Here is a 10,249-nt window from a genome sequence, read left to right as displayed (position 1 = left end):
TGGACGCCAGCGTATCAGCAAGACCCTTGACCTTATTGTAGAATTCGGTGGCCGTAGAGTCAAGTTTCTCACATTCGTTGAGCTCGTGGCGAAGGGCACTGACGCGAGCTTGCGACTGCGAGCCAAAAGAGCGCTCGAGGATCATCCATGCCTCCTGCGATGTCTTCGCGAAAACAATTAGCCCGGATACTTCCGGGGAGAGCAATCCCTGGATGGAGGAGAGAATCACCGTCCAGACACGGTGCGCTGGGTTATACACCGGGCCGTTGACATTGTTGACCAGCGCCGGGGGCAGGGAAGAGACCCATCGACGTAGCCGATGAGGTAGTGACTCCCAAGCAGCGGGAGGACCTGAGCGCGCCAGAATATGTAATTGTCCGGCGTGAGCTTGACGGTGATGTGGTTGCCGAAGTGAAACGGCGGAGGCAGCGCGCCCGTCGTGAAGACTGCCGAAGGCGTGTACGCCGTAGAGGTAGAGACGGACGGCGCGGGCGTTCCATAGGTGGAAGCGGCCGGCGCAACCATAGATCCTGCCGGAGGCGGAGGCTCCATGAGGGCAGGATGCATTGGGGCAGAACCCGACGCAGAGGACCCGACCATCCAGGTCGTCGAGGAGGCCGAAGGCGCAAAGGCCAGGGGCGAGATCGCGGCATCCGTGGCGGTGGGCGAGGGCAGCAGCAGCGCCTGGTTCGGCGATGAAGACGCCAAGGGCTGTTGCGAGTAGAAGGAGCCGATGCTCCTCGTTCCGATCGGCGCCATGGTGGAGGCGGACGACACGAGCGGACGAGAGAGGAGAGCTGCCAGGGAAGCCGGGAGATAGCTCGCGTTGGACGATCCTGAGGTAGCCGCGCCCGACATGGCGACGACGGCGGCGATCGGCAGGTGAAGGCGGCGGCGATCGACGTGCGGCGGCGGCTAGGGTTGCGTTGGGGCGGAAGCGTGGGACGTAACAAAGTCTGATACCATGTAAGACAATGATTTGGGGGAACCGACTCAACCCTAAACTGGGTGGCCTATCACATATATATATATATATATATATGGATGTGTTATAATCTAACGTTATATATGATGCCCCCCAAAGGGGGCCTCACAGCGATTAGAGCACGTGGGCCGTTAGATCTTTCCATCAGTGCATCTTGTCCGTCCAATTCTTTTGACTGCACAGTATAAAAGGAGGAGCCACAGTTGAAAACCCTAGCCGCCGGAAGCCAATCGTCGTGCATGCTGCTCTCCTCACCAATCCCCTCGATTGGCTCCTCCTCCAATCCCCTCCATCTTCGCCTTTCTCCTCCAACCTCTCCCATCCTTCCGCCTTCTCTGGTCGTCCTCATACCGTGCCACACCAAGAGAGCAGCGGGTGGTGGCCGGCGGGAGAAGTGCAGCCGCCGCGCATCATGCCATCGCCGGACGAGCAGGTGGTGGCCGGCGGGAGCAGCGCCACCGTCGCTGGACGAGCAGGTGGTGGCCGGCGGGAGCAGCGTCGCAGCCACGCGCCATGCCGTCGCTGGGAGGAGCTGGTGCGCCTCGTGCTGTCACACAGAAGAGATTTGGTTTGCCTCAGATTTGTCTGCTCTTGAGTTGTATTTTGTCCCAGATTTGAGATTCTATAAGATTTCCTTTTGTTTCTCTATGATTTGCTCATTCTTCTGCTCTATATCATCCCAGATTTGAGATTCTTTGACATTTCCTTTTGGTTTGTCTCAGATTTGTTCGTTCTGGTGTTCTATTTCATTCCAGATTTGTTCTATATTTTTGTTTTTTGATTCTTCCTTTTGATTCCTCTTTAATTTTGTACATCAAATTTTTATTCTTCTCAGCCCCTCCTTCATGTGCATCCTCGTGCCTTTGAAGGGGTCACCTTGGTGGTGCTCAGCAGCAGACACCGGTGAGAACTAGGAGGAGTAAGAGGACGGAAAGAAAAAATATGGAGCAGCAAGACTACAAAAGTGGAGTAGGCAGAGATGTGGAGGAGCCAGAAACATTGTGGTTTGGTTCTTTCTTATGAGGTCCCTCTCACAAGGAAATTAGGGGCACTTTTTAAGTACATCGTGTGATTGGTGCTCCTCTGTACTCCCTCTCACTCCCCACATCTCTCAGTTTTGCAATTTGTGTAGTGAAGAAAATTAGAAGTTTCAAATTCATATTTACCTCGTGGGTTCTCTTTTTGTTTCTCTAAAATTTCATTACTACAGGGTGTATGTCAGTATTTTTTTTTAGCTAGCTAGCTCCATTCTTCAGTGGCACATATGCCATTTTTCTCAAAATGGTCCATGCTAAAGATGATGTTATGTTGCTTTGTACAGTTGGCATGGAAAACCAGCGACCAAAGCACATTTCTTGAGGTGATGCTCCAATATCATGGGTAAGTGATTCTTATATTTTTCTTCTTCAAATACTCCTTATTTCTTTTAGTTTAGGAAAGGGGAGGAACACATATATGTTGCTGCAACGGTAGTGGTCCAATGATCGAAATGATTTTCAAAAGGAATGCTTCATGTCATATTTAGATTTACAAATCGATGATATGCATGGCCAATTTTATTATGAGGAAAACATAGCATTTTCCTAATTCTAATTTATGTGCAACACCTCCTACGCAATTAGAAATCGTGTGCTTGATGTACAATATACTATATATATATGTCCATAATGGAGCTTTGTTAGCTTATGAGTTGCATGGTTTAATTTTAACTGCACTTTGGAAGCTTACAGGAGATAATTTCAACATAGTTCTTACCTCTTTTCATAAAATTGCTTTTTTTTTTGTTTCTCCATGCCCCTTTTTTCTGGCTTCGGTAGGCTATTTCGTTTAGGTAATTGAATGGTTTAGAAGAAACAATAATATCACATGGAGTATTTTAATCTTGGTGGACTTTTCTGGTTGCAATTTCTTTCAGGTCTTGGGTCCGCTCAGTGAATAGCAATGAAAATCTTCCTCCATAGGTGATTTGAGCTTACATAGTATCATAATATGTCCAGTATTCGTACTTTTTTATTCTCTCCAGTGTTCCTTTTCTTTCTGGTGTGTTCATGTGTTGTTTGGTTGGTCTGCTGCAGCAAGTGAGAACCAGAGGGGAAGAGGAAGATGCATAGAGGGAGATTGAAAGGAGGAGAATATAGTCCAAGCGAGAAGGAAGATGAGACCTGCTGTGGCACGGAGCATCACCGGCCGATGATTGTGATAAGAGAATCACACCCAGATAATAGCCTCCATCTGCAGTAAGCTCATTCCATTCGGCTCCTAAGTTGTCTACTTAGTTTCTTATTTATTCCACATGTAGCAAATTGGTAGAAAGTTTGGTTCATGATTTATGTGAGCTGCAAAGATAACATCACTGTTCATTTTTTATTCGTTGCTTACGCTAAGGGAGATAACCATATAAAGGCAAACTGGGTGTCTATTGGCTGAGTAAAATCCAGCTTACTTAGGTATTGCTGCGTTGCCACACATATTTACATCTCACCATACTCTGGCCACTGACTCGAAGCAGCTATTATTCTTCGTGGTGAAATAGTCTTTGATAAATGCAGTGAACAACCTATTGTGTTATTTCAAATACCATTTTGTGTACTCAATCAGGAACAATTATACTGTCTCTTATCTCTTCCCGTATTCACATGCATCAGAATAGCAGTTTATTCCTTTTCTTAGTGGAATGGTTTGTAGTTACTAATTTCTTCCTGCAGTCCATGGAACATTTCAAAGATGGTTACTGGTTTTTCTGGTTTTACTCACCGATCTTCCCTGGATGCTAAATCAGGGCTTGCTTATTTTAATTCCCATTTCTTTTGAGAAATATCATAACATCGTTATTTGTAAGAATTTGTAGTCGGCAATTGTCAATTGCTTGATATTCCAACATACTATTACACAAATACTGAAATTATATTGGTTTATCAATATAAGCTCTTTGTTTTCTTTAGTTTTACCTTAATATGCTATGAAAATACGAATCAAGAATGTAGCTTGTTTCTCGATGAACTGATTAGAGTAACTATTGTAAAAAGGGTCGTTCACTGCAATTGTCATCACTCGCTTACACTATATCAGCCGAGTGACCTGGCCAGATTTGAAAATATAATTATGTGCTTAGCTAGACAAGTTTAATATTTATATTCTCAGGTTTTTGGCAGTGCCTTATTTGGTTCTTCTCAGTTGAACTGATTAACATGAGCTTTGGTTAAGCGAATTTCTGTCATGGCTGCTAAGAGCTGGAGCGGGCTGGATCTGGAGCAGAGCGTAGTATCATAAGTATCCATGATTCCCCTCTTCCAAAATCGTTTTAGATTCCGTTTCATGGCTTATTGATTTATATTTATGTGCTTATTTGTGTAAGGAGCTGCAGTTGACACATGCATCGTTTTAGATTCTGTTTGCTGGTGATCAATGATAGTCACTAATTAATAACTACATTTTTTTGACATATTCACCTTTGTAAATAGTTATGCCTTTATTTTATTAATGAATCATATATTGGAGATGGTGGATCAAAGTAGTACATAATACTTTTTTTACTATGGAATATGGAATTGTTCTGCCATATGTATGTTAATATTGTGCAGAGGATGTCGTGAGCCACTGCTGGTTTCCAATATACAACAATTCTAAACCCCATCTGAATATCTTATTCTCTTGATTTATTAGTTTCCACGGCAGTAAAGATTCAGTTTCTTTCGCTTCTCTTCTTTCTTAGATTTCATGAATCGGTACTACTTATTGGACTGTTAGTGACTTGACTTGACTTTACTAATTTGTTTTCATCTTAGGATGACCGCCCATAGGTCACATTTGGTATTATAAGGTGTGCACCTTCCCGATGAATCATAAGGTATGCTCTTTCTTATCACTTATCAGCACCATTTTATGATGTAGTTTCGCTAGGATTGTTGCTTCCTATTTCTGACCTAGAGGGGAAATAAGCTTCAGTGTTGCGCAACATAAAGCTCAGAGCCTTAGTTTTAGACGCTGCTAATTGTAGTAAAGTACTACTTGGCAATCTATTTTGTACAGAAAGGCAAATATGTTATGAGTTCATGAGTATGCAAGGTACATACAAGTGATCATGAAGTGTGGTTTATAAATTGAATTTAACTATGGCTTCTGGAAAAACGGTAGACGAATTTTCTGGTGTCTATCTGATCATGCGTTTACTATTAGTTTGGTACCCATCATCAGCCATTACACTTATGTATACAAATTTATTAGAGAGTGCCTTAACTGAGGGTGGCCTCACTACTATGACGCATGTGCTTCAATGCTTTTTTTTGTTTGCTACTGTAATACTATTTTTCTGAAACCATGTAAATATTAGATTCGATCTACTTTAATTTTCTTGCGTTTAGTTTTTGCAGTGTGCTATCGAGCAAAATGCTTGATTAGCAATTACAACCAAACAAAAAAAGTTCTTGCACAGTGCTTGCTTTTTAACCTTTATTTCAAATCTATATATCGAATGGCAAGTTTAGTACTTGTGTACATACGTGATATCAATGAGCCAAGGAGGCGATGTCCATAAGTTAAAGGAAATCTTAATGAGCGACACTCAGCAAAATTCTGAATATAGCATAAGTGAGAAAATATGCAGCTTGAAGAGTAAAATTGGAAGCTCATTCTTGTCTTTTTATTCCCTTTTTGTTTAGAATTTTCACCAATTTAACGATTCTTCTCACTACAGATAAAAAATTCTTCAGATTTTGGGGATTGTAAATTCCCGACGTACCAAGAACAATAGCAGGGAGTGACATTGCTAAAAAAAAGCCGTGCCTTGAAGTTCCAAAATATAGTGGTTTACAAGAGGATCTATGTGGTACATGCGGCCGTTCTTGTGGATACAGATTGAAGAAGTTTATACTATATAGCTTGGATTGGAGGTATGCAGCGATGCATACTAGAAACTCTTGTGTTTCTCTCATCGATATTGGCACCACTGATGCATGCATGATTAATACCTATGTCCTATGTTGCACATTTGTTCCATCCTCACCGTCCCCGGGAGCAGCCTTGCCGCCGCTCGCGCCGCCGCAGCACACCTTGGGGTGAGATGGCAGGGGCCTCTCCATCCTCCTCGCTCCTTGAAGGAAGTCTGGCATACGAGAGCATCTACTCCCGGGTGGAGAGAAGGACGGCGCGCTCTGTGCACTATATGCCTGGCCATCGCAGAGCCCTTCTTTCAAGGCCACGAGTGCTGCTTTCCTCCGCCATCAATCTGCTCTTTCTGTGCTCCCACGCTGGATTGGAAGGTTCGATGGTGGTCTGCCCCTTTCTCTTCCTTCAAGTCCTTTTGACATGTGGTTGTTGGGTGCGGATATGCAAAACCAGGCCTGCAAAAATGGGGAATATCTAACAGTTACTGTATTTAGTTTTCTTCTCAAACGTGTACATAATATATGCACCGCATGATCAGTGGACCAGTAGAGGTTTCGATTTATGGTTACAAAACCTAGGATTAGTTATATGAAGTTATGTTTCTTTATATGCTAGCCCATGGTTGTTCCCAAGACGTGCTCCTAACTTGCTACTGATAAGAACAAATGTTCCATCTTCATATTTTCGCTTTCTGCAGTGTAAATTATTTTTGATTATGGTTGCCTTTTTCTCAGAAAATTGATGAGCAACCAGAGTCGCTTTGGTGGTCTGAATGTCTGATAATGGATATGATCTTCAGTTGAAGCCTGGTTGACTATGCTCGACCTAGCAGGGAGGTTAGCTCCGTGTCTATTTGGTTGATCTCGTGCAGTCTGTCATACAGAAACTACCATAGGATTAACTAATTTATGTGGGTGCATTTTAGGAGGAACCCATGGCATGATTGAAGAAGATGAGGATCCGAAATTGCAGAGATGATGTCTCAAGGAATGAGCACTATTTTTGGTTATCAGGCTGATTGATCTTTGGTTATTGCTAATTTTTGGCGTAGCAAATCATGCTTCTCCGTACAAGTGGGTAGAGGCATGAAGGCAAAACAACAAAAGGAAATGGTATGTTCTCAGGATATGGTGTAGCAAATCATGCTTCTACTGATGCAAGAAATAACTATTTGATTACTAAACTAGGTGGGTTTTTTTACTGGCATTCTTTCCCAGGCATGTTTCTAGAAAGAAAAGCAAGATGCAAATCTGTTTGTATAGCTTGGCTTATATAGATATGAGACTATTTGTGCTGCTATTTATTTTCTTACAGAAGTCCGACTCCTTATATAGGAAATATCTGTTTGAAGTATCATCTGATGTAGGATTTTTTTGTTAGTCTCGGTAAAGTATTATGTTTGTGCTTCTTTCCATACTTGCAGTAGGTGTGTAAATATTTTGTCCAAATGGCTTTCTTCATGTTATAGCTGATAACTTTGTTTTTAAATTCAGGCCCCTTGTGTGATATTTGGTCATGTTCTAGACCAGAGTATCTTTATATTAATTCAAAGACGTACAATTTACGTAGAAATGACATGTTAGTCCAATCTCGAAGGCTGCGGTACTCTTCTTTATAGTAGGCATGTGGTTCTCCTTTTTTCCCTGTGAATTCTATGCTGAATGATATAAGCCTCTCAATTTTCCAATTTTTCATGTGTTCTTTACTGGTTTGTCTTGATGGAATTCTGTCCAATCAAATAATTCATGGTTGGCACTATTAAAAACTGTCACCTATTTGGAAATTTAAATTATTCCTAGATCAAAATTTGCTACAAGGTTCTGTAATAATTAATTGCTTTTGATTTGTTCTTGCACTTCTTTCCTACCTAAGCAGCTGACATTAGTATTTTTATGGTGTTAATCTCATGTGTAGCTCATATTTTCCAAAACCTGACTGCAAATAGCCAATTATCTTTAAAAAACACAATACATGATTTAATCTATCACGTTTTGCCGCCTGGCCCATAAGGACCATGGCATCACTGGCTGGATATATTCACTCAAAAAGTGCAGTGACCAACCTATTCTGTCATTTCATATACCATTTGATGTACATTATGTAATGTCATTTCAAATACTATAACTTGTGCTTCCCCTGTATATCTATTATAGAAACCCGAGTTGAATCTTTATGCAGGTTGCAGAGAACGAGTTATGTTGATATACGAAATCTGGGGCATTTGCTTATCGTGGCACCTTTAACCACATATTCTTCTTATCTTTTCAGTTCTTTTAGGTACGATCATCTCTACTTGATCATTTCTGCAGAATGGTTGTTGTTTTCTCAACTTGCAGACCATCCGTATGATATTTGTTGGATACCATATGGGCAACCAGTATAAGCATGTTTCTGTCCAGTACATTAGTAATTCGAGTTCTCTTATTTGTTTTCTGTTCTGTGTGTGTTATGCAAAAGTTGTCTGACAAATGTCAAACCTCTGTTTTAATCTATATATTGAGTTATATAGTCCCTGCGGTTCTAATTATACTGGGCAAAGTTTACCTGCAAATTTTGGGGGTCCTACAAAGAAATAAATAGGACACTACTAAGGGGTTGTACATTTAGGTGTTATGTGTTTAATTCCGTTATGACATCTGCAAGTTTTCTCGATGGTGCTCCAGTTTAATTCCTTTCTTGGCTTTCTTTTTAAGGGTAGAATGTTGAAGTTCAGTATTCACTTGTGCTCATCTTCCATGCCGATACAACATGGCTAGCGATCTTAGGGACGATTTGGAGAAACCGAGTACCTCATGCTAAAATTCAGTCTCTTATATTTCTTTCAACCGGAACATGATCTCAAGGCACCAGGTAGTCCGCAAGCGAAACAATTCATGTGGTGTCTTTCTCATAACAGCCTCCCACATCGCTGCATTATTCTGAGGAGAGGCATTGAGATTGATACTTTATATTTCTTTCAACCGGAACATGATCTCAAGGCACCAGGTAGTCCGCAAGCGAAACAATTCATGTGGTGTCTTTCTCATAACAGCCTCCCACACCGCTGCATTATTCTGAGGAGAGGCATTGAGATTGATACTTTATATTTCTTTCAACCGGAACATGATCTCAAGGCACCAGGTAGTCCACAAGCGAAACAATTCATGTGGTGTCTTTCTCATAACAGCCTCCCACATCGCTGCATTATTCTGAGGAGAGGCATTGAGATTGATACTTTATGCCCCATGTGCTCTAGATTTAATGAAGATGGTGGCCATCTATTTCAGAAGTGCAAGCCTCCGTGTGCATTGTGGAGGATCTGAAGCTTGAACCCATCAGAGCTAAGTTGGCCTCTTGTCTTGATGCCAAAGATGTCATTGCATAGATACTAGGTGCCAATGAACAGGAGAAGATGAGATGTGTTGACCTGCTTTCGGTCTGGTGGCGTGTGAGGAACAAATGCAATGTTGCTGAGTCTACGTCCTTGTCAGATTCAGTTTGTCATGTCTCTAATTGCTGAGTTTGAACAACAGTGAAGAAAGATAAAGAAGAAAGGGCAACCTGCTATGAGATCAAGTGGAAGTCATCGGTGCACGATGTTCTGAAGATAAATATTGATGGGAGCATGGACCCAGCCAATGCGTCTGGTGGCTGGGGTTTGGTGTTTAGAGATGAGCTCGGAGTTGTAGCCGGTTTAGGTGCTAGCCATATGGAGCATCTGCAGGATGTTCTCCACAGTGAGGCAGAGGCCTACCTGCAATCACTGTTTCAGGCTCAAATATGGTGTATTTCTCGGGTTCACGTTGAACTGACTCACAACTTCTGGTGCAACCGATCAAGGGAAGCGAGCAACGGTGCTATTTTAGGGATATTAAATTTCAGATTTCGTTGAACTTCTCTGTTTTCAGTATTTTGTAATGCACGCCCTCGGGCCTGTAATAAAGTGGCGGACGCTATGGTGACGCACGGCGGTGAGATTAGGGCTCAGCCCCCCATCCTTTTGGCCGGGTTGTGTCCCTGGCTTCATGTCTGATTAGGTACCCTGAGGGACTGGCGGTGACCGCTCGGAAAGCGACAGATTGATATAAGACAAATGATATGTTATGTTATTTTCCTCCTCTTTGTCAACTGATAATTTTTGTAATGGATAGTTATTCACTTTTCATTCATTGCTTGCTTACTATTGATCTTTACAAATGTATACAAAATAAACACAGGTATAAGCTTCACGGGGTCGTGCGCCAAGGCGCACATCAAAATCTAGTAGGTACAATAGCCGTAGAAGCTATACATAGTCCAACAGGCATGTGCCAAGAAAGAGGCATGCAAAGGTCTGGCGTGTATGCTTCTAAGGATAAGACTTGGTTTGATGTGAGTGATGAGCCGCTTATGGTTGTGTTT

The 10,249-nt window shown here is 42.3% G+C and overlaps 1 long non-coding RNA gene across 23 annotated transcripts; it reads left to right on the top strand.

Annotated features, from left to right (window-relative positions):
• Window positions 1–1,081: 1,081 nt before the first annotated feature.
• LOC127298464 (uncharacterized) lies at window positions 1,082–9,962 on the top strand. Of its 23 annotated transcripts, none has more exons than XR_011744778.1 (13): window positions 1,083–1,520; window positions 1,855–2,060; window positions 2,307–2,365; window positions 3,061–4,255; window positions 4,771–4,832; window positions 5,695–5,874; window positions 6,003–6,243; window positions 6,604–6,705; window positions 6,795–7,056; window positions 7,363–7,490; window positions 8,048–8,146; window positions 8,563–8,719; window positions 9,105–9,962. It is a non-coding gene; the product is annotated as an uncharacterized lncRNA (long non-coding RNA). The 23 variants fall into 23 exon arrangements; XR_011744767.1 differs by having other exon boundaries at window positions 1,084–1,520; window positions 5,679–5,874; XR_011744775.1 differs by having other exon boundaries at window positions 1,082–1,520; window positions 1,855–2,009; window positions 3,061–4,832; window positions 5,679–5,874.
• The last annotated feature ends 287 nt before the right edge of the window (window positions 9,963–10,249 follow it).

This window comes from Lolium perenne, chromosome 5 (assembly GCF_019359855.2).
Source record: "Lolium perenne isolate Kyuss_39 chromosome 5, Kyuss_2.0, whole genome shotgun sequence".
Lineage (NCBI taxonomy): Eukaryota > Viridiplantae > Streptophyta > Magnoliopsida > Poales > Poaceae > Lolium > Lolium perenne.
This window is presented reverse-complemented; position numbering and strand designations above follow the sequence as displayed.